Genomic DNA, 22,672 nt, shown 5'->3' with positions numbered 1-22,672 from the left:
TTAATTTGAACTGTTTCATTTAATTCAGGGCACATTTGGTTTTTTAAAGCATGTGCGTTACTACCGAGATGTTCGTTTATTAGAATATCAGTTCTTTAAAAAAAATCAAACTTTATGTCCCTTTGTTTTTTTTTTTCATAACCATTAAGAATTCTGTTCATAAGCTTTTGAAAATGACCATTTTTGACACTTGGTAACTTTAAAGTGGGACGCAGCATTCACACGAACAAAATGAGACTTCTAAATATAATGTTTACAATCTGTAGCTTTCATTATGTTATTAAAAATTATCTATGTGAATACAAGGATTTGAAAATGGAGTCATTTCCAAAATTTCCATTTTCCAAAAGTACTTTTTTTCTGAAAGAACATGCTTAAAAACATAGAATCTGGCCAATTTTTAAATAATTTGACTGAATTTAATATTTTTAAAAAATTACTTTAATCGGTGAGCCTTCATTGCTTACGCTTCTGCCAATGACATCACAATGATGAAATGCCATTCACAGAACGTAATATTTAATTTGTGTCTTTACTCACGTGTACTGGCAGCGATATGGTTGATAGCAAGCGTAGAGCGCAATATTTAATTCGCTTCTTGATTATCACAACAAGGAATCGCGCCAATACATGCGTCAAAAGTACATCATTTGTGACTTCATAAAAACGACACCTTGTTTAAAAAAGTGGACATTTAAAAAAAATAATTAAAAAATAACTGTTGGGAAAACGAAAGTATTTTCTAGGTCCATTTTTTTTTTCTGATCATTCTATCAGTTTCAGTGACTAAAAGTAGTACCTTCGACTGAAGGAAACAATTCCATTGTAAAGGACTTTGTTGAGCGTAATTTGCTCTGAAGAGCATTGGAAAGCATAAAAGAATTTCTTTCAACATTTGAATTTACTTACTTTAATTTTAATACATTTTGTTTCTTTACGGAAAAATTTATCAGTTTTGAAGACAGATGCATTTTGACATTAGATTTGGTTTCGAAATAAATCAAAAAGATTTCATTTCTGTGTAGTTTTAACAATAGTAACATTATCTGTTCGGCAAAAGGCTCAGGTTTAAGCCAATAAGAGACTAGTTACTTTTACTATCTATATTTTGTGTTACACATTGAATTCAAGTCACCAACCCAGCCAAAAAATGACTTAAAAACAACTGAAGAAAGATAGAAGAAAACTACCGGCATTTTTGAATTTCAATAGTTGGTTTTACATGATTCAAAAAAACTGCACTCTGAAAAATAAAAAGAAAGATGACGTTTGAAAATGTTTCAATCTGTTTCAAATGTTTCAAAATATCTGTACTCTGAAAAAAGAAATAAAATGAAGACATTTTAAACCATTTTGTCCTTTCTTTCGAATGCTGAAAATTATCTGCATGCTGTCTTTTTAAACATTGTGTATTTACTTTTCAGCATTCTATTATCTTCTTAAACCAGAACAACAATTTTTTAAAGCTAAAACTGCAAATCCATCTACAATTTTTCTTTGTCAGTAACTTTTTTGCTGGTATTAAATACAAAATCTAGTTAGAAGTATAATAGCATCTAGTATAAGTTGAAGTTGTGATTTTTTAATACATTTGAATTTCAGAACTGAAAAAAATAATCAAAAAGTTTTTCTTACTTGTTAAGTGAGTGTTTTTTTAAACACGTGCAAAAAGTGCATCTGAAAAAGCTTCTAATTAATAATTATCTGTACTCATAGGTTCCTTCTGAAAAAATAAGAACCTACCATTGAGAATTTTCTTCAAAAAAAAAAAAAAATCATAAATTATGTGTTACTTTTATGTTTTTTTTTTTTTTATTTTATTTTATTTCGTTTGTTTATTCTCATATTCTTATTATTTATTTATTGATATTTCAGCAATGATGATTGGTCTTTGCTGTGGCTTTGCCTTAACTCCTTTCATGCCTTTTTGTGGTTCATAGACAGCGATTCACAAGATCAATTGTTTTATATAACAAGTGGATCTTATGTAAGCTAATGTCGTGTCATGGCGGGGATGCCTGATCTCTTTCATAGTCCTTGATCGTAAGCCGCACCTAATGAAATTCATCAAAGCTAAAATCGGTGAGAATAAAAGAAAAAGGGAAAATCTTCTTCAAAACATTTATATTACTGTTGACCGGGCCTGTATTTACGTACACGCTAAGCAAGCTATATCTTAGGGCCCTTGCTTTGTTAGGGGCCCCCAACTCCCTCAAATTAGCATGATTCGTTCTAAAAAAAAAGAAAGAAAGAAAAGAAAAGTACTTGAAAAAATACATTTTTAGTGCTTAAAAACCTTAAAATTTAAGAAAGGTGTGGCTACAAACCACAAATGGGAGTGGGTAGGGAGGAGGAACTCCAAAATATGTCAAATTCAGCTCCTTGCTACATCCTGCAGCAAAAATGTACAAACCCTGATTCTCACGTTTCTGTAACATATTACAAATTTTTGTGACTCACATGTTTTATATCTTGCTATTTATATAATCCCAAGGGCGGATCTAGAAATGTGTCAAGGAGGGGGCGGTTGGTTTTTTAATTAACCTCTTACCCCCCTCTTACTTGAAGGGGGAGAGGCTGCCAGAACATTTTTATCTAAAGCAACTAAAACATAGAAATTTAGCTGAGGAAGTCCCTGAACCTATTTCACCTTTTCGTTGCCAGTAGCAGATACTAAAATTGCGTTTTAGAACTTCAATTTCGTAATGATCCCGTAGGAATGATTCGAAACCCCCTGCCCCTAATATCATCGAAGGCAGTTTAAAATTGACGTTTTGAAACTTCCATTCCTAGAAGTTTTGGTGAGGAAGATTTGAACCCCATTCCTTTCCTTATCGTCCTCAAAAATCGTCTATACTTGCGTTTTAGGAATTATATTAGTAAAACTGTTAGTGCAAGGTCCCGCAAGAAAGGGGCAATTGCCCCCATCACCCCTCCTTGTATCCGTCCTTGTATAATCCCAAATGCAGTACTTTGGAAATTCTTTTGTTATCGCTTGCTTTTTTCTTACTTCTTCTGCATATTGTCAATCTGTTTATCACGGAGGAAAGAAAGACTACCTCCATTCCTTTTCGTTTTCTGCCGCATTTGCAACTGAAAATAAGTTTTTTAAATGAGAAATCTATTAGTTTCTTTTTTCTTTTTAATTTAAAATAGCTGTTTCTTACCAAGTTAGAACAAGCTGCAAAAATTTACAATCAAGTACTAACATATTACAGACTGGAAAGCACAAATTAAGTGCCTTGAATAATTTTAACTGTTCTAGAGTCGTTGAAAATAGATCACTCTTTAAAAATCCTAAGGAATGTGGGATCTTATTATTATTTTTTTATCAAGTGTATAAATAATGAATTGCTCAAATGGGTAATATGTTACTCTCGTGTTAACTATTATCTAAATATGTACACCATTTCTTTTAAAGCTTTTTTTACTGTTGTTAATTTTATATTTAATTCATTGTTGTATTTGTCGGTGGGTTGGCGGGGTCATTAAAAACTAATTGTACCTGAAGCATATATTGAGCAAGTAACATGCATTGTCTTTTCTCTTCCTGTGCTGTTTCTCTCTGTCAACAGCTGTCATTCATTTGCTGATTCTTATAAGGCTTCAAAATGCAGAATTTTATATATATATATATATATTTTATAAAATTTCCTCCGAGAGAGAATACCCAAGGGCCCCCTGCAATTGGGGATATTCTTTACTCCACTTAAAGGGAAGTCCTGGGTCACTCTATTGATAACATTTCCCCTCTTAAGGTCAATCCATAAAGGACATCATGGGAAAAACATTAAAAACACAATTTAAAAAAGTTTAAGTATTGCTGTATGAATCAGAGGAAAGAGACAAACATCGTCTATACTTGCGTTGTGCAGTTATGGTAGAGGGAAAAAATAAAAAAAAAATGCCTCTTACACCATCGAGAGAAACGTTGTTCAAACTGCAAAAGGGGCCCCATATGTGAAATAACTTAGGCCCTCGTTAAATCCAAATCCAGCCATGCTGTTGACATTGATAAATTTAAAAGTTATGCGAGATTTATTGGTTACTATAAAAGATATAGGATAACGTAAGTAATTATATAGTTTAAAAAGGTTTTTCAAACTGCCAATTTTAAGAATCATATTTGAAGAGAGTCAAACTGGTCATTTCAACTCGCAGTTTGCTTAATATTTCACCATGATTTAAAACGCACTCATAATTTTATAAATCGAAAAAAACAACTTACATTAAACAATAGGAAAGACTTCTACATTTTTTTCTAGCCGACATTTTGGTGTGGCAAAATTTTGATTCGGTGACACTTTGGCCTGGCAACATTCTGTACCGGTAATATTTCGGAATGGCGACATTTTAGCCCATAGACATTTTGGACACGTGAAATCTTAGACTGGCGACATTTTTGACAGGAAAATATTTTGGCCTGGCAACATTTTAGCCCACAAACATTTTGGACCAGCGATATTTTGGCTACGACATTTTTTTCCATACACCTTACAGGCAATTATAGTTCTCATCGAGAAATAACGGCTTGATTGCAACAGAAATATAATTTGAGAATGACGAAGAGCTGAAGAGCTCGGGTCCAAGTGCTATATCAATTTAAAATTATGTCAAAAGACAATATTTAAAATTAAAAAAAATAGCAAAAATAATATCATTCCAATAATCCAAAGTGACCCAGATAATTACGACTATCATTCAATAGTTAAAGAAATAAATTGATGCTGGGAAAAGATTGTTGTTTAGTACAAGTTTCATATATTTTGGATCTTTCATTCCCCTCAAAAATAAGTTAAGCAACGTCAGCTCTTCTTGAAAAATCCACATTGGTTAAACATCGCTCTGTGATTCGTTTTTTGATTTCTGAAGGCAAAATACGAGCTAATGTGTACGCTACATTGACTTAAGTATCGGTGAAGTTTATTGACCCGCGAAAGTGGGGCAGAACAGTTTAAAAGTGATCGAGAATCAGTGTCTGACTGACAACGCTCTGACCAGCATATTGAAGCTTCAACTCTTTCAATTCAAAATCGAATTTATGACACTATTTGTGCAGATACCGCCCTATCATAGTGGACATGACTGAAGAAAAAGTTCAAGTTAGTGTTTGTACAACTCATACTCAGTGGACAAGGGTAATTTTCCAACAAGGCAATGCACGTCATAAAGTTTATCAATTAACCCGTGAAACCATTGATGAAATAGAATGGGAGGTGCTGCCTCATCCCCCTTATTGCCTTAATTTAGCATGGTCTGATTTCAATTTGTTTGATCTACTGAAGGAGGCATTACGTGGGAAGAAGTTCCAGGATAATGAGAATGTCAAGAAATTTGTGGAAAGTTAGCTCTGAAACCAGAACAAATATATCCTTGCATCCGGTATAAAGAAAAATCTACTAACCCGCTGGGACAAATGCATCAATGTTGATGGAGATTATGTTGAAAAGTAAGAATTCTTATTTTGCAGAAAAAAACTTTTTTTTCTCCATCTCAGCTTGTCTCTTTAATTGATGAACGACCCCCGTACGTATCATCCAAATATTGCAAAGTGAATCAGAAGTTTCTGAACTTACTTTGAAAGTACAGTCGAACCCGCTTAATGGAATAGCCATTGTGCTATGAAAAAATATTCTAATAAGCGGAATATTCGATTAACCGGGATCAAAATAACACATTACATTGGTTTGGTACATTGGAAAGGTATTATATAAAGCGGGATATTCTTTTATCCGATATTCTAATAAGCGGGCTCGACTGTACTTAAAACTTCTTAAATTGCTATTTTTTTCAAAATTAAATCTCACGTTGTTCAACCTGTTACTTAAATACAGATGTTACAAAAGCCAGGTGCCTAAAAATTTGCTCTCAAAAGTTACCTACACTTTAAAACAATCATAATAAATTTATGCTGTAGACTAGAAAAAAAAAGGTAACATTTCAATAGTATCCAAAATGTCTCATTTAAAAAAAAAATATTTAGAAACTATTTCTGCTCAAATGAGGCAATGAAAAGCAAAAGAATGAAAGTGGCAAAATAAATAAAACTTGAAAATGTTCACTTACATCCCTTTAATTTTCGCTATCTCAAATGGATTTGTAAAAAAAATAGTTTACTTTTTTTTGTTAATGAAACACAGATTATATAAAACAACAAAAATTATATTTACTACATTTTAGAAGATGAAGAAAAAACACCGTAACAGAAGCATTTTTTTTAACTTAAAATTTTTATTTGAATCAGGTATTATATGCATCAACTAGTTTTAAAACAAACTTATTTTTTCTTAGTAAAAGCATTTCCTTTTGTTAGTTTTGGGGATTTAAACATACATTCAAAATCACATTAGGCATGTCTACTTATTTTTCGGAGAAATCCACAATTCCTATTGATTTTGCTATTAACCTGTATCAGTTTCCCGGTAAATTCATGTCGTCAGTTTTTTGTTCTTAAAATAAAGAATAAAGTACTTATGATTTTAAAAAAATAGGCAGCATTTTACAGCAATTTTTCTTTTGCGTCATTTTTTTCATCCAATTTAAAGATTTCTTTCTGCAATTTTTCCGGCCTTCATTTAAAAAAATAGCAAAACGATTTTATTTGCATTAAATTCTCTATCTCTCTCTGTTAGATTCAAAAAGCGGTTTTTTTATGCTACTTTCATGTATATTTTCAGAGAAGAAAAATGCAAAACATGAAAGGTAGATTTAATCTCTTGTGACATAGTGTTAAAAAGATGTCAAGTATGTATTAGTAAAAATATATTAAACGATAACAACAAGCAAAAAAGTTTTAAAGTGTTTGACAAACTGTCCCTTGTAACCTAACAAGAAGCCACAGTATGTTCGAGTGTCTTACTGGTTTGTAAGAGAATTAATTATCTGGTTAGGAACAAAATATCTTTACCAAAGATATGTCAGGATATTCTGAAGCTTAACTGCTTTTAAAATGATTCTCAAAGAAATTGGTTCACTGTAGCAATGTTTAGCTACAGTCGTCATCTTCCTTATAAGCTACATCATTGTAGTCGTGTAATTTTTTGCAAATAAAACTGTATTAGTCAGATTTTGGAGCTAAAGTTTTAATAAACAGTTGGTTAACAAGGTCAAAATTAAGTTGGAAATAATCTGGTTTAGTGGTGTGTTTTATTTTTGGCACTTTTTTGACTTTAAAAAATTAAGCCATGTATTTGCTTCTTTGATTTTTTTACTCTGTAAGCAATCAGGTTTCGCCTTCGTTTTTCATTTCAAATTTGCCAAACTTTTTTAACTGCACCAACTGCAACTGCAAAGGGGAACAAACCAAACTTTAGATTTTCTACTATTACAACAAGAAACAAACCAAGTTTCAGTTTTGCTACTAATGCAACAAGGAACAAACCAAACTTCGGATTATAAACCAAGCTTCGGTTTCACTATTTTTATTTCACTCTGCAAAGAAATTGTTTTTCTTTGTTTTCAATTTTAGTTTGAATAATTGAAGTATTTTGTTGGACTGCAAAAAAACCAAAAATAAAATCTGATGTGATAATGCTGCATCTTAATTAGAAATTAGCATAAAAAAATAATAATAAACAAACTGATTTTAAACCTTGAAACCCTAAGTTTAATTCTTTATACTCATGGAAGCTATTAAAACGGTATTTGGGCCGCCAATATGCGTAGAAGAAGGATGAAGACCAGTGCTGGTTATTAATCAATTATTTTTTCAATTGTCTTGTTAATTTATTGAAAAAGTAATTGCGATTAAATCAGTTGCATTAAATTAATTGCAATTAAACTATTAATTGCACTTTGCAATTAATGTAATTGGATTAATGTACGTTAATCATTTATCACAATTAAAATAATTGTAATTAATATTTTAAATTGTTTTCTTAAACAATTAAAACTAACAATTAACTTTATGTATTTATAGGTACAGCGCAGGGTACAGAGTCAAAAGTATTATTCAATTTCGTATTTTCCTTCAGTGCTGAGAGATTGCTTGCTCGCCGCGTGAACTATTCTCATATAGGGAAGCTTTTTCCACACGTAAATGTTTGTGTTTTAATTAAGTGTTTTAACTTTGAGTAAATCATTGTTTTAGTTTAACTCGTAACAGGGGAGGGGAGAAAGAAGGACATAACAGGGAACGTGAGGTCTCAGAGATCGCTCTGTTTTATTTTATTTAGTTTTTTTAATCATGTACATAATTAAGATGCATTTCTGAAACTTATCTCAGATGTTATTTAGACTTATTTTTAATTGAAATATACATTTTCTGAGGACATTTCACTGGAGCCACAAGATTTTTTGAGAAAAGTCATATGCTGCAGTAAATAATTGATTGCTCATAGTAAAGTTACTGTTGAGCATTGATCTTTTATTAGTTGCTAACATGTGTATTTAAATAGATAATAATATGGAATTGTCCACATCAAACCTGTCGCCTGTATAGTATATTATACAAAACCAGTAATTTTTTAAGAGTTAGTTTTAATTAAAATTCACAAAACAATTGACAATTGTTAATTGTAGCAAACTATAATTAACAATTAATTAATTTTTAACTGTCCTAAACTGCAATTAATAATTAATTAATCGTTAATTTTAATTTTCCACAGTTACAATTGATCAATTTTTAGTTGTTGTGGTTACGTTTACCAATTAATCAATTGTTAATCTTTAATTGTTCATGCAATAAAAAAAATTGCACAACTCTGATAAACACTTATTCACCACGCATATTGTTTGAAAACATTTCCTCACTCAGCGCATAATTTTCAAATGCAATCAAATTTCTGTTAACACCTATATCCGACAAAGTCTGAAAATGACACCCCCCCCCCCCCATGATTCTTACGACTTGACAATTTGTGACTTTTCTGTGTTAAACCGATGCAACTCTTGAAATTCTCGAAAAATGCGAAACTTAATATGTCGCCTATTGTGACTACAAAAGGTGCTGAACCCAATCCTGTTTATATACCAATCAATGGACATTTTGATTGTATGAATGGAAAACAGGGATTGCTTGTAGCAACCTCTTTGTTGCCATGAGTTTCAGCGATTGTCATAGCCTATAAATAACCAAATGGAGCCATGGTTTGAACCAAGATTTAGGTGAAAATAAGATTTTGCTGCTTACCGTAGTTTGAAAAAGAAAATACTGTGTCTATGAAAATATTAAATATCTATGTATTGACAGCGATTTTTGTGACAGCTGAATAATTTTTTATTAGCTTTTATCTCCTTATTTTATTTATTTATTTTTTGTATTTAATGCTTTTGAAACTGTTTTCGACAATTCGGAACAATCTAGAAATTCTACTTGTCCTTGAAGAAATAATAGTGCAAGGAGAAAAGTTTCCAAACCTGGCTCCAATTTCGTAGATAACAAGAAGGTAAGAAAAAAATATTGGAAAGTTAGTCTCATTTGTAACAATAACTGGGAAAACAAAGACGGAAAGTTAAGTTATTACTTATGACTAATTCGAACATACCCGTAAAATAAAACAAAACATCAAATTCCCCAAAACTGGTTAAAATTAACCAAGTTAAAATAGAATTACAATAAATCTAATAAGAAATAAAAAGGAGAACGAAACAAGAAACATGAAAAAAAAAGCAGCAAGAACATAAAAACTTGCAGAAAGGCAAAAAAATATAATCAAAGAACTTTTAATTCAAGCTAAAATCAAAAATAAACTACAATAAAAAGAAACAACTTAGAATGAAAAGAAAAAAATCAGCAAACAGAAATTTAACGAAGATGGGAACATTTTCTTAACTAACGTAATGGGGGAACGTAGTAGTGTTTCTCAGATTAGGGAAAGCTATCTTAAATAAAGATTTAAAAAAAAACATTTTTAACAATCTTACCTGAATTAAAATCAAATAAGTGGTAAAAATTCCAATAAAATTTTGACTGCTCTGAACATGAAAAATATTTTCAAATAACGTCGATTGTATTTTTCTTTTCTATCTTTGTTTTGCTTGACATCTGCTGTCAAAACTTTAACTTTGACGAACTAGTGGGTTGCTTGGGCATGAGTTTTCAAAATGAGACGGATGGTAATGGATCGTTGAGCAAACTTGCCGGAAATACATGGACATTCTCCAAAACAAACATGGATAAAGTTGGATGAAGCTCAAACCAACAGAATACCTCTTGATAACGTCACTCCTTTTTGGGGTCTTCTCTCTAACATTTTTCAAGAAGCTGAAAACAAAATTAATTAACACATTTTAAGTAGATATACTTTTTAAGTTATTAGTCAGCAGCAAAGGAATAGACAGTCAATTACATTGGGATATTTGAACATGCAGACCAAAGACTGAATCTCTTTTGTTAAAACGGCGTAAGTCAACACCGTTCATATATTGACTTGCGCCTTTTCATCAAAAACTGATTCAACTGTCCCGGGACAAGAACCAGTTCTAAAAAATCCATTAGAAAATTGCATTTATTACCAGTGATAGAAATGCTAAAGAAAAGTATTGTTCCATAGAACATGTGCAACGATTTTAGTACAAAGCTTTCAAATTTTTAGGTGTGAACATACATTAGTATGATATCTTTTAATGAAAATTTTGAATAAAATAAATTTTGAAGTGTTTATTCTGTTTATTTGCTGCTCGAAATGACCAGAAAAAGGAATCTTTAATATTATTTTTTAAAACATAATTTAGATTGTTCTTACTACAGCGTGTTTTTATGGTGAACTTACAGTCATGAAATGTTGCTCATCATTCGATCTACTGTTTTTTGGTAGGTATTTCCACCTTTTTTTTTAATTTGAACCAACTAATACAAGTTGATAAATCTTGAAACAAAACAAAACTCACATTTGATCTCAACAGGCACAAGACACCAATATTTCTGCGTCGGTGAGTTTTGATAGAATGTTCAAAGTTAGTAAGAAAAGGCGAATTAATTTTGACTATTATACAATGCATTTATTTCTATGGTGTAAAGCGATTCTTTTCGCAGTTTTTTTTTTTTTTTTGAGCAATCACGATTGCTTATTGCTCTCATTTGACTGTTTTGATGTCTTATGATTTTAATTTTCCCACCTGCCACCCTCTGCAGCACCACCGTTGACCGGCCTCACGATGCTGCTCCTCTAGCGAAAACCGTCTCCAGGTTGCGTCCATATCCTACACACACACACGCATACATACACGCACCTACAAACTCACACACCCACACGCACACCTACACACACCTAAACACACACACACATACACATAAATACACACACTCATGCCTGCACACATACACATAAACGCACACACTCATGCTTTCACACATACGCATAAACACACACACTCATGCCTGCACACAGACACAAACACACACGCCTACATACACACACACGAATGCTTACACACGGACGCGCGTACACACACACACACACACACGGACGTCTACACACACAGCACTGCATACACAACAAGCACACACATGCATACATACACACACACATGTGCCTACACAAATACACACACATGCGCCTACACAAACACACACGTGCATGCATACACACACACGCTCGTGACTGCGAAAAACATAATTTGAATTCAAGATGCCAAAAATTAAAATTATTTTTTTTTCCTTTTTTTTTTCTTTTTGTACAGCGAAACGTTACTACAAATGATAGGTTTTTGACTTTAAAAGGTGAAATGAAATTTTATACCCAGCAGAAGGAAATAGTGTGCCACTTATGTACTTTTTGAGAGCTAAATACTGAAGCTCAGAGTAAGCATTTCTCTTAACGAGCAATTGTGCAACATTAATGCATTTCGTGTGCGCTTTAATAATTATATGAAATGCCCGTTTAAAAAAGAGACTTAAACAACTTAGTTGAAATCAAAAAGACGATCCGTTTTGTGAGAGTAGTAGAGTTAGGATAACATGATGCTGAGTTACGAGAAACTAATATAAGATAAAAGGAGCGGAAAGGATCTTTGAACTTTATCATATAAGGAATACATATTTAATTTTTATAAAATACTAGTAGTACCGGCACGGCTTTGCTCGTAGTAGAAATTAAAAGGTCATTTGATTCGCCTGTATATTTACAAACAATGGATTATGAGTTTCTCGCCAATTTGATATGTTAAATGGCTCGCCCATGTTACGGATCCACGTTATAATAATTTTGCTCGGGAAAATTTTGTTAAAATTGGATAAGAAAAAGAACAAATTTCGAAAAATCGCTTCGAGGTGCACACCCCCAAGCTACAAACTAACTTTGCGCCAAATTTCATGAAAATCGGCCGAACGGCTTAGGCACTGTGCGTGTCATAGAGATTCAGACATCCAGATAGGGAGAGTTTGAGCTTCATTATTAGCAACTAGTGGTACCCGCACGGCTTTGCCCGTAGTAGAAAAATTAGAAGGTCATTTGATTAGCCTGTATATTTACAAAAAAATGTATGTTGAATTTCTCGCCAATTAACTTGCCCATGTTACGGTTCCACTTTATGATACCTTGGTAATTCACTCGTCCACCTTATAATAATTTTGCTCGGGAAAATGTTCTTAAAATTGGAATAGAAAAAGAACAAATTTCGAAAAATCGCTTCGAGGTGCACACCCCCATGCTACAAACTAACTTTGTGCAAAATTTCATGAAAATCGGCCGAACGGTCTAGTCCCTATGTGCGTCACAGAGATTCAGATAACCAGATCGGCCGAACGGTCTAGTCCAGTGGTTGGAAGTAGCGCGCTACAAGTAGCGACGCTACTGTAGTAGCTACATTTTTTAGTAGTTTGTAGTGTAGCGCACTACTTTTTTAAAAAAGTAGTGTAGTGAGTAGTTAACTACAAAAAATAGTACTTTGTAGCGATTTCTGGAAACTACTTTTATATAAACTGAAAAAAAAATCAAGGTTAAAACGAATTTAACTTGCGTAAATTTTACACAAGGTACATCATCAGATGCAATGAGAAATAAGACTCATAAAAATACCAGCTGACCTCAGGCATTTCATTTTGACGCCATACGTTCTATCTGTTTGACGCCATTAGTTTGTCATCGTAATTTTCATATTTCACCAATATTTATATGGAAAAAAGCACTTATTTTCGCAAAAATGAAGATAGCGGTGATTTCGCAAGTTGAAAATTTTGTGAATTTTATATGAACAGACCGAAGATTGTAAAATAAAAATATTTTAGTGAGGCTTAAATTTTCGACAGTATTCACCTAATAAAAAGAAGCTACTAAAAATGTTATAGAAAAGGGAAAAAATGAACTGTTCTGGAGGACTTACAATAAATACCAGCATTACAGTATGAGAGTATGATAACGGGCATTTTTCATAGTGCCTTCTGATGAGTTAATTTATCAATCGTTTTTTGTTCAAACCTCTTACGGTGTGTGTGTATAAGGGTGTCCCCCCCCCCAAAAAAAAATAATCGAAAGTTGATTTTTCAAGTCGCACACTCTTATATTTTATCCTTTTACGTCAAAAAAAAAAAAATCATAATTTGAACAACGGCAACAAGTGCCGATTATGTCTGAAAGTGAGAACCAGCACTTGTAATGCTAGGCAAAATTAAAATAAAATGTTTTTTTAGAAACTAAAAATTTATGTTGATAAAACATTGCTCCTATACCCCACATATGCACCTCAAAAACATGTATTTAAATTAAAAGCCATTTAGATATCCCACTCGTGGCCTAACATTTATAATTTTCATCAAAAAATTTAAGTTTTTGATACACATTTTCAGAAAAGTAAGATTTTACGAAATTATCAAGCTGAAAAAAAAAGGAAAAAAATACAGTAAAATAGAAAAGTGGGTAATTAGCGTTAAATAGAAATTTTTGTTTTCCTGCAATTTTTAAGTCTCCAACATAGTACTCAAAGATATGGATTTTTTCCAGGTTGAGTTAAAATTTTCATTTAAAATACTATATTATGTATTTATTATTCGTTTGTAATTGTTGATTTGTAAATGTGTTCGCCAGTAATTTTTGAACTTGATATTCTATTTAAATTTATATGTAATTTTTTAAAAGATAACTGACAAAAAAATCATTTTTTTAAATAAAATTATAAATTTTAGGTCAAGTGTGACATATCTAAATGTTTTTTAATTTGAATAAATGTTCTTTTGGTAGATGTGGGGTGTTGGGTACAGGGGAAACGTTTTATTAACAGAAATTTCGAGTTTCTAAAAAAAAATTTTTTTCTTTTTTTCGATTTGGCCTAGTATACAAGTACTGTTTTACACTTTCAGGTGCAAGTCGGCACGGATTGCTGTTGTGCAAATTATATGAAACTTTTTCTCACGATTGTTTTGACCAGGGCTGTGGATTCGGAGTCGGAGTCGAAGAGTCGGAGTCGGACTGATTTTGGCGTAAAGGAGTTGGAGTCGGAGTCGGTAGAAAATATGCCGACTCCGACTCCGGTCTACTTTTTTTTCTTTAATTTTCGCTGACTCTCCTGGCATTTTTTGAAAAACTGACTACCAGTTGATTCGATTACATGTATAAAAGCCTACTAATAAGAAAACAACTGTCATTAATAACCAGCTGGCTTGATTGTTTATCGAATTTTCTGTAATAGCCACCTACGCTGTTCCCTAGTTTGCTTGTTTTTCAACATTCTTGAAATAATAGCAACTGTGAGCACGGTTTTCTTACCTAACATTTTATATTTTTTTAATCACTTTAAAACAACAATAATAACATTTTTTTTACTTCGACCTCAGTTATAAAATTGTAAAAGGAATGTACCCCTTGAGCAAGTTGGAGCCCGTAGTTCGAGAGGTATCTTACGGTGTTCTGTAATTAAACTTAATGTTGGCGTGCAAAGGCGCAAATCTAAAAGACATGATAAAATATATCTGTCTTTTCAATCTAAGGACAACATCTACAAGCTTGATTCTCAACAAAAGTATGAAATAGAACAAATATCTTGGTTACAACACTCAAATAATTGCAGTTAATCTTAAAATCTTCATTTCAAGATTAATTCTAAAGCAGCCAGTAAAATTAAAATTAAAAATTGAGGGAATAATTATAGGAAAAAGAAAAGCTATTTGTACAAAGCTGTATATTGCCGCATTTTCTGTAAAATTTTCTCCAAGCGTACATGTACCCCATATTTTCCCTCAATACAAGTATAGTGCCCTATTTTCGTTGAAATTTTATAGATGAAATATAATTTCAAATTTATTGGGGATTTTTTTTTTTCAGAATTAAAGTATGTGTATTGTTTTTATAAACTCTGAAATATACTTGAGGTGTCACCCACCAGATGGATCTCGGCCGGAGCGGACCGCCCTCGCTCAAGAAAGGTTTTTTGACTTAGCAAAAAAAGCGTTTTTGAAAATCACACGATTTGATCAACATCTATTCGTTAAACATTAATGGGGAGCAAGTTAAACCTTTTCAATTTTTTTTAACAATAGGATGATTATGTAAATTCAATTTTAAAATCGTAATTATTGGAAGAATTTGATTTTCAAATTCAATTTCTGACGTTGTATGCTTCTTAATTTTACAAAAAAAATACAGCGCTTAAATTTCATAAGAAACAAATTAATATTTCAATCTCTGTATAGAGGTTTTCCTCCCTTCTCATGAGGGGGATAGGGGTTGAATTGAAAAATAAATAAATAAAAAAGCCGGAATCGGAGTCGGAGTTGGAGTCGGGTGTTTCGAAACCCCGGAGTCGGAGTCGGGGTCGGAGTCGGCTATTTTCCTTCCGACTCCGCAGCCCTGGTTTTGACACAAGAGGAAAAATACAAGAGGGTATACGACTTGAAATACTGACTTTCATTTTTTGAGGGACAACCTATTGTGTATGCTTTTTATTTACTTATTTTTTTAGAAAGTAGCGAAGTAGCGACTACATTTCAAAAGTAGTTTGTAGTTGCTACATTTTGAAAAAAGTAGTTGTAGTTGTAGTTAACTACATTTGTAACAAAGTAGTTGTAGTTGTAGTTCGCTACAAAAAAAATGTAGTTTTTCCAACCACTGGTCTAGTCCCTATGTGCGTCACAGAGATTCAGATAACCAGACTAAGTATGCTGCTCCAGAGAGTTTTCCAGCTTCATTATTAGTAAACAAAAGACATTAAACCTATTTTACAGCATTATTATTCATATTATAATTCCAGTCAGCTAAAACTGAAAAAAATCAAGTCTTTTACTCGTACAAGTTACATTTTATGAACTTAAAACAGAGAAACATTTTCTCAGACCAAATCCAAGCATTGCCCTTTACAAAACATAAAAGTATCCTAAACAATACCGCGAACTTTCTTGCAGCAATGAAATAATTAACTAGTACTAACGCGTATTAACCAAGTCACAAAAGTAACGTAAAAGCAGGCATAAAATAAATATACATCCAAACATAGTTCAAACAGTTGCTACACACATTTTACGCAAAATATAGCAATTTTCATGAATGATATTAATTTTTCTTAAATTGTTAACTTTCTCAGCATTAACGTCATTATCTTCAAAACCAATTTTCTATAGTTTAAAGTTTGCATTATTGTCATATATTTAATAACACGCATTTTATTAATACGTTTTAAAAGTTACGAGCATAATATTATAGCCATATCGCATTTTCCGACTTGCATCCAATTTGGTTAGTGCTATTATTGTTTAGCGATTTTATACAATCCGCCAAAGACTTTTAACTAGTTAGTCATATAATTTTGTCGTATGTTTTACTGCTACACGACAAACTTAAAATTTGCGACTTTTAAAAAGCATTTTACTCAATTTGTTTTAGAAATGATGTTAAAATTTTACTATCAAAGTATTTTTTTTATGTATAAATGTGTGAAATATATTAATAAATTGATAAATCATTTTCTGCTAAATTATAACTCAACTTGTTTGTAACAGTTATAATATTTTGTGCATTTAAAAATATCCAAAGAAGGTCATAATGGGGATAAAATAGTTATAGTTTTTTAGTAGAATTTAAATGTTGTAGAAAATACTTTCTTCTACATATGTTTATCAAATTAAAAATATTGTTTACTTACTATTTAGTTTCTATTTAAAATAAAAGTGCAAGTTTTCAGTTTAAAGACATTTCGTAAAATTTGTAAAATATCACGTATAAAATGTTTATTTCAGCATTATTTCGAATTCTTTTTGTAAAACGATACTAACAATATAAATAAAAAAAGAAGAAATGAAAACATAAACTCATTTTCTTGTCTTTTTTTTTTCTTTTGAAATCAAATTAAAACCAAAAATTTATTATTATTTTTTTATTAATTTTGAGAGTTACTCTCAGACACAATGTCTCTGCACATTTTCATATCATTTAATGATTCTGTTTTTTTTTTTTTTTAAATAAACTCACTCTGACAAAAAAATTCAAATAAAACTGCTAAAAACGTATTGTGAAAAAATGATGCAGTTTGAAAAATCTAATAGCCTTCATTTTGCAACTCCAAAAAGGAATACTAACTTTTGCTTAAGACAATAACGTACGAATTGTTTTAAAAACATTTGTCCTACATGTATGCTTTGACGTTGATATGAGTTTTATATTAACTACTACTGAAAATCTTCCGTCAATATATGACGTGTGAAAATTGCTTCTAAATTTGATCAAAGCAGTTGCCTGTTTGATGATATTTTGATTGTGAAATGTATTTTATTATTATTATTATTATTACTAGAAAGTCGCCCGTCACACGGTATGACGAAAAAAAACTTTTCTTCTTCTATATTTTAACGAAGCAGTTGCCTGTTTGGTGATAATTTGATAGTTAAAATTGTAACACTAACTCTCCAGTGGATTAACCCTAAACTCCACTAGGTAGCGTGCATTGTTGACCATTATTTCGTTTCTTCATTTTGCTGAAATGACCCCGATATATAAGCATTTACAAATATCAATACTTTTAAAACTAGAAAGTCGCCAGTCAAGGTATGACGGGTGAATATTGCTTCTACATTTGATTGAAGCAATTGCTTGTTTGGTGATATTTTGATTGTGGAAATTTTAACCCTAACTCAGTGGATTAATCAGAAACTCCACTAATTAGCGTAAATTTTTTACCTTAGAGCCAGAGTGGCTTAAGTTCAAAAATTGCGATTTTTGTTTTTGTTTATTAGTGCATTGTATGTAGAAGCCTATTCTGCATCAAACCATGTGAACGCAATTCAGTAAAAAAAATCCTTTGCAAATTTTTACTACGGTTAAAATAACGCGCGTTATATCCTTCGCTTTGGCCAGAAAAAAGTTTTTCCTATCTACCGTAAAGTGATCATAATGTGACTTGCGTGCTGCAGGCTCTGAGGTACAGAATTATTGTCCACTTTTTCGTTTTTTTCATTCTCCTAAAAGTCTTACCAGTAAAACAGTTAAGTTACCGGATCCAGTTCAGCCTTGTCATAAAACATTTTCCTGCAGGTCAAACACTAAAAAACATATATTATTAAATTATCATATCATGGCGCTAGTTTCATTGTTGATGATGTCAGCGTTACTTGATCCGCAAATAGGCTTTTATATTTATGGTGATTTTTATTAGTTTCTTTTACTGTAACGGAATGATATTCGTTTTTTTTTAAGAAGTCATAATTAATATCTATCATGAATATTGATTTTAACTTCATAATCGATTTCTTCATATTTTCCTGTATAATATAACATCATTAAAAAACATCATGATCCATCAATCAGCCTAAATCTAGATATTTTTAAAAACATTATGTGGTTAGCTACTTTTGCATCAGAAACATTATTTAATCAAACATTTAAATTAGTTTTCGCATTTTAAACATATTTCCAATAACACACATAAAATTCCGCATTAGCGAGCACATTTATTTTTTAATTCATAGATCAAGGAATTCTAAATCACTTGTTTGAATTAGTTAAACACTAGCGAGGTATTTACTCTAAATAAGTTAATTTTTCAATGGATTTCTGTGATTAATGCTTGCATGATAAAATCATTACATTGCTATTTTACTTCACTTTATTATATTCAGTTAAATATATTTTTAAATTTTATCATAAATTTTTACCGTTATCTTTTATTTATTTAAATACTTGTATTTATATTATTCATATTAATATCTGTTATTAAATAGATCTGACGTTACATAAAATATCATAAAAATAAATATACATAATTGCTCTACTGAATAATCAGTAGGGGAATGTGGGGCAAATTGAAATATTTAAGACGACTTAGCTTTTTCAAAATGAACAAAACGGAAATTTGTTTTGAAAATCGCAATACATACATAAAGAAGAGTGTATTTTATAATAAAACATGCATTGAAACATTATTTTTTATTTTTGGTTGAAAAATTGTTCCTTCCAAAAAAACAAAAAAAAGTGGAAACTTTTCACTTTTTTTTCATGGGGCAAAGTTGAAAATGAAATATTTTTCGAATAAAAGATTTTCTATTCAATTGTGAAAAATATTTTTGAACAAATTAATGAGCAAATAGAATGATAATTGAATAAATGAATAAATTAAATGAATGAAGATAATGAAACAATAAACTAATAGTAAATAAATATGTTAATTAAGTGATACATGAGGGAAACTAAAAGGAATGAATAAAATAGTAAATCATTAAGAAAATGAGCGAATGAATGAATTAATAAGAGATTAATTAAATGAAGGAATGTAAATAAATGAGTTAAAAAATAAATACGTAACGAAATTTAGTAATCGGTTGAATGAGTGAACGAAATGAACTATTTCACTAGGTCTTTGCTTCGCATGCAGTTAACTAACTGAAAAATATTGAAAACACAAATATGCTAAATATTAACTAAATAAATACTGTACCGCATATTAGGATATCTCAAGTAATATTTAAAATGTTAATAAAAATAACTTTATAATTTGATACTATCAAAATAATTTATGACTATTATCGACAAAATTTTACAACTTAAGTATCATTTTTTTTAATTGCTTGTATTAACATATGCTTTGGTAATTTCTTCTTGACTGGAGTAGATTTTTTTTGTTACTGCATAGTTAAAAAATTACTACGTAAGTGGCGCTAAAAGCGGAGTAAATTTTTCACCATTTCACTTTGCCCCACATTCCGCTACATTATGTTTTTGACATTTTAAATCTTAATGCATTGTAATTAAACATGTGACTTGTACTTTTCATAAACTGAAGCACATGCCAGATTTATTTTCGACCTTAAATTACGAAGTACGTAGTGCAAAAGGGCAATAATTGATCGTATAATTCTCAGTTATGTATTTTTGTAAGAGACGAAAAATGGACGTAAAACCTGTTACTGATATCAGAAACTAAATTAAATGCATTCGGTAAACATTTATTTTAAATAAAAAGTTTATAGGACATTAAAAGTACGCTTGTGCAACAAAGTAAAAGTAGGATATACGACGTTAAATAATACACATAACCAACTGATTGTAGACAAATTTTTCGTCGCTGCAAGGGACCTTTCATCTTACTGGGATATCTTTACATTCAAAAGCTCAATCTTTTTCGCATTAATAAATGGATTCCTTGAAACCCCAAAACACGCGTCTGCAATTGGTTGATAACTTGTGCTGTGTAGCGTTGAGCTTTCTACAGTTAAAACACATTGCATTTTTCCTTAAATAATTATTATATTTTTAATAAATAAATTAATCGTTTCCCAGTAGTTAGTGTATCAACTAATTCTTAATTATATAGCACACTAATGAAGGTTTTATTCAAATAAAACTTATTTACAAAGACATTTTTTGCGCTATTTTATACAAATCAAGCGTAATCTCATTCAGAATTAAACTAAAGAAGCTTGACGTGAAGATTGTTGCATTGTGAGAGCTTTTGACACAAAGGAAAAACCTATTGGTTTTTCGATCTTTTAAAATTCCTACAATTCCACTGACTTAAAAAAAAATAAATGAATGCACTCTTCCTTTCTCGGAATTCCAATATATAAAAATATTTTAAGCGCTTGATTTTATTCTCATTTTATCCCATGCACATTGTCTTTTTGCTTTTTGAAAGTGAATTGTTTAGAGTTTTTAAGTTAAGATGTTAATACATTTATTAAACTTGTAAAACGCGATTTAAAAGTGAACGCATCATTTATTCGACACATTTAATTTTAATTTCAAGACAACTTTTTTTGGGGGAAAACGAAGTGAGATTATAGGAATGTGTGTAGCAAAAGTTTTTTCTCCTATGTTTTGAAAACAAGTAATCGTTTAACACGTAACTAAAATTAAAAATTTTAAAAACCCCGACTGGGTCGCAAATGTAGAATCAAGAGGGAAAATTGAAAATCCTTTTAAAAACTTTGTACTTTTAAAAATCAATTGCAAGTACTTTATTTGTTGACAAATAGAAACTGGCAGCAGATACAAATTTTCAATCATTGCTTTTTATTTCCTTGTCGACCAACAATGAGTTTGGTTATCAATCGCATGAACTAAGTCTTAGCCACATTTAAAATCTGCTTGAAAAAAAAGTTATTATTCAAATTTTATATAACATGGAAGTTCTAAATTCATTCTATCAGACGCAAATATATATATATATATATATATATATATATATATATATATATATATATATATATATATATATATATATATATATATATATATATATATATATATATATATATATATATATATATATATATATATATATATATTGGTACAAAATTTTCAAATTTTTAAATGCGTTTTCACTGCAAAAATCGTAAAAAAAAACTTTTAAAGATTTTTAACTAACTAATTCGTTAATTAATGTCATCCAAAGACGCAACCTAGCTAAGAAAGCTCTCGATCCCTTTTCGACCAAAATGTTTTTTTTACAAAAACAGTCCATCCGTTTTTGCGCTAGAGTGCCACACACAGATGCACAGCACGTCAAACTTAATGAATAATATAATGAAAAACGTATAGTTAAAATATACTGCAAATTAATACCAATCAATTGGAAGAGTGAATTTAAAATAGATTACACAACATCTTTTTTTTTCAGTAAAAAAAAAGAAAAAACTTTTATTGTTTTTGTATTCAATATTTTAGTCACTTAACAATTTAAAACTGAATCTAAAACAGAAATAGAGAGAAATAGAGCAAAATTTGACTATAGTGTTACGGGTTTGACGTGAGTTAAAGGGAAAATATGCTATTTTAGTTTCGGATAAATTTCCTGCTTTCTAATATATATTACATGCGTGTTAAATTAACTTTCATGATCATACTTTATTATATTTATCACCACAGTTGTTCTCCAATTGTCATTCTTTTAAATGCTTCTCTCACCTTGCATCTGCCGTTTCAATTATCTGAATTATTTTGCACAAACTCGAATGAAGTTTTAAAATATTGCTCTTTTAAATCTATTAATTTATTTTTAAATTAAATTTTCTAAATGCAATGCATATACTTTTTTTATGAAACCACTTACTGTTTTCAAAAATTAGCGAATAATAAGCTAAAAAAATAGTAATTTATTTAACCTAACGTGAAATATTTTAAATATTCTACGAAATACTCTTTTTATTTTTTATACTTTTCCCCAAGTAATTACTTGTTGAGTTGTTACTCTTTATCTCTCGAAAAAAGAAAAAGCTCAGAAATCTTTGACAGCTTTTACTTAATTTCATTAACATTAAAAGTACTCAAGCTTTATTCTTTATATTAAATATATTTTTTTCCTCACTTCACTTTAA

The sequence above is a fragment of the Uloborus diversus genome, chromosome 6, assembly GCF_026930045.1.
Source record: "Uloborus diversus isolate 005 chromosome 6, Udiv.v.3.1, whole genome shotgun sequence".
NCBI lineage: Eukaryota > Metazoa > Arthropoda > Arachnida > Araneae > Uloboridae > Uloborus > Uloborus diversus.
The sequence above is the reverse complement of the archived record's forward strand: the minus strand, read 5'-3'. Positions refer to the sequence as shown.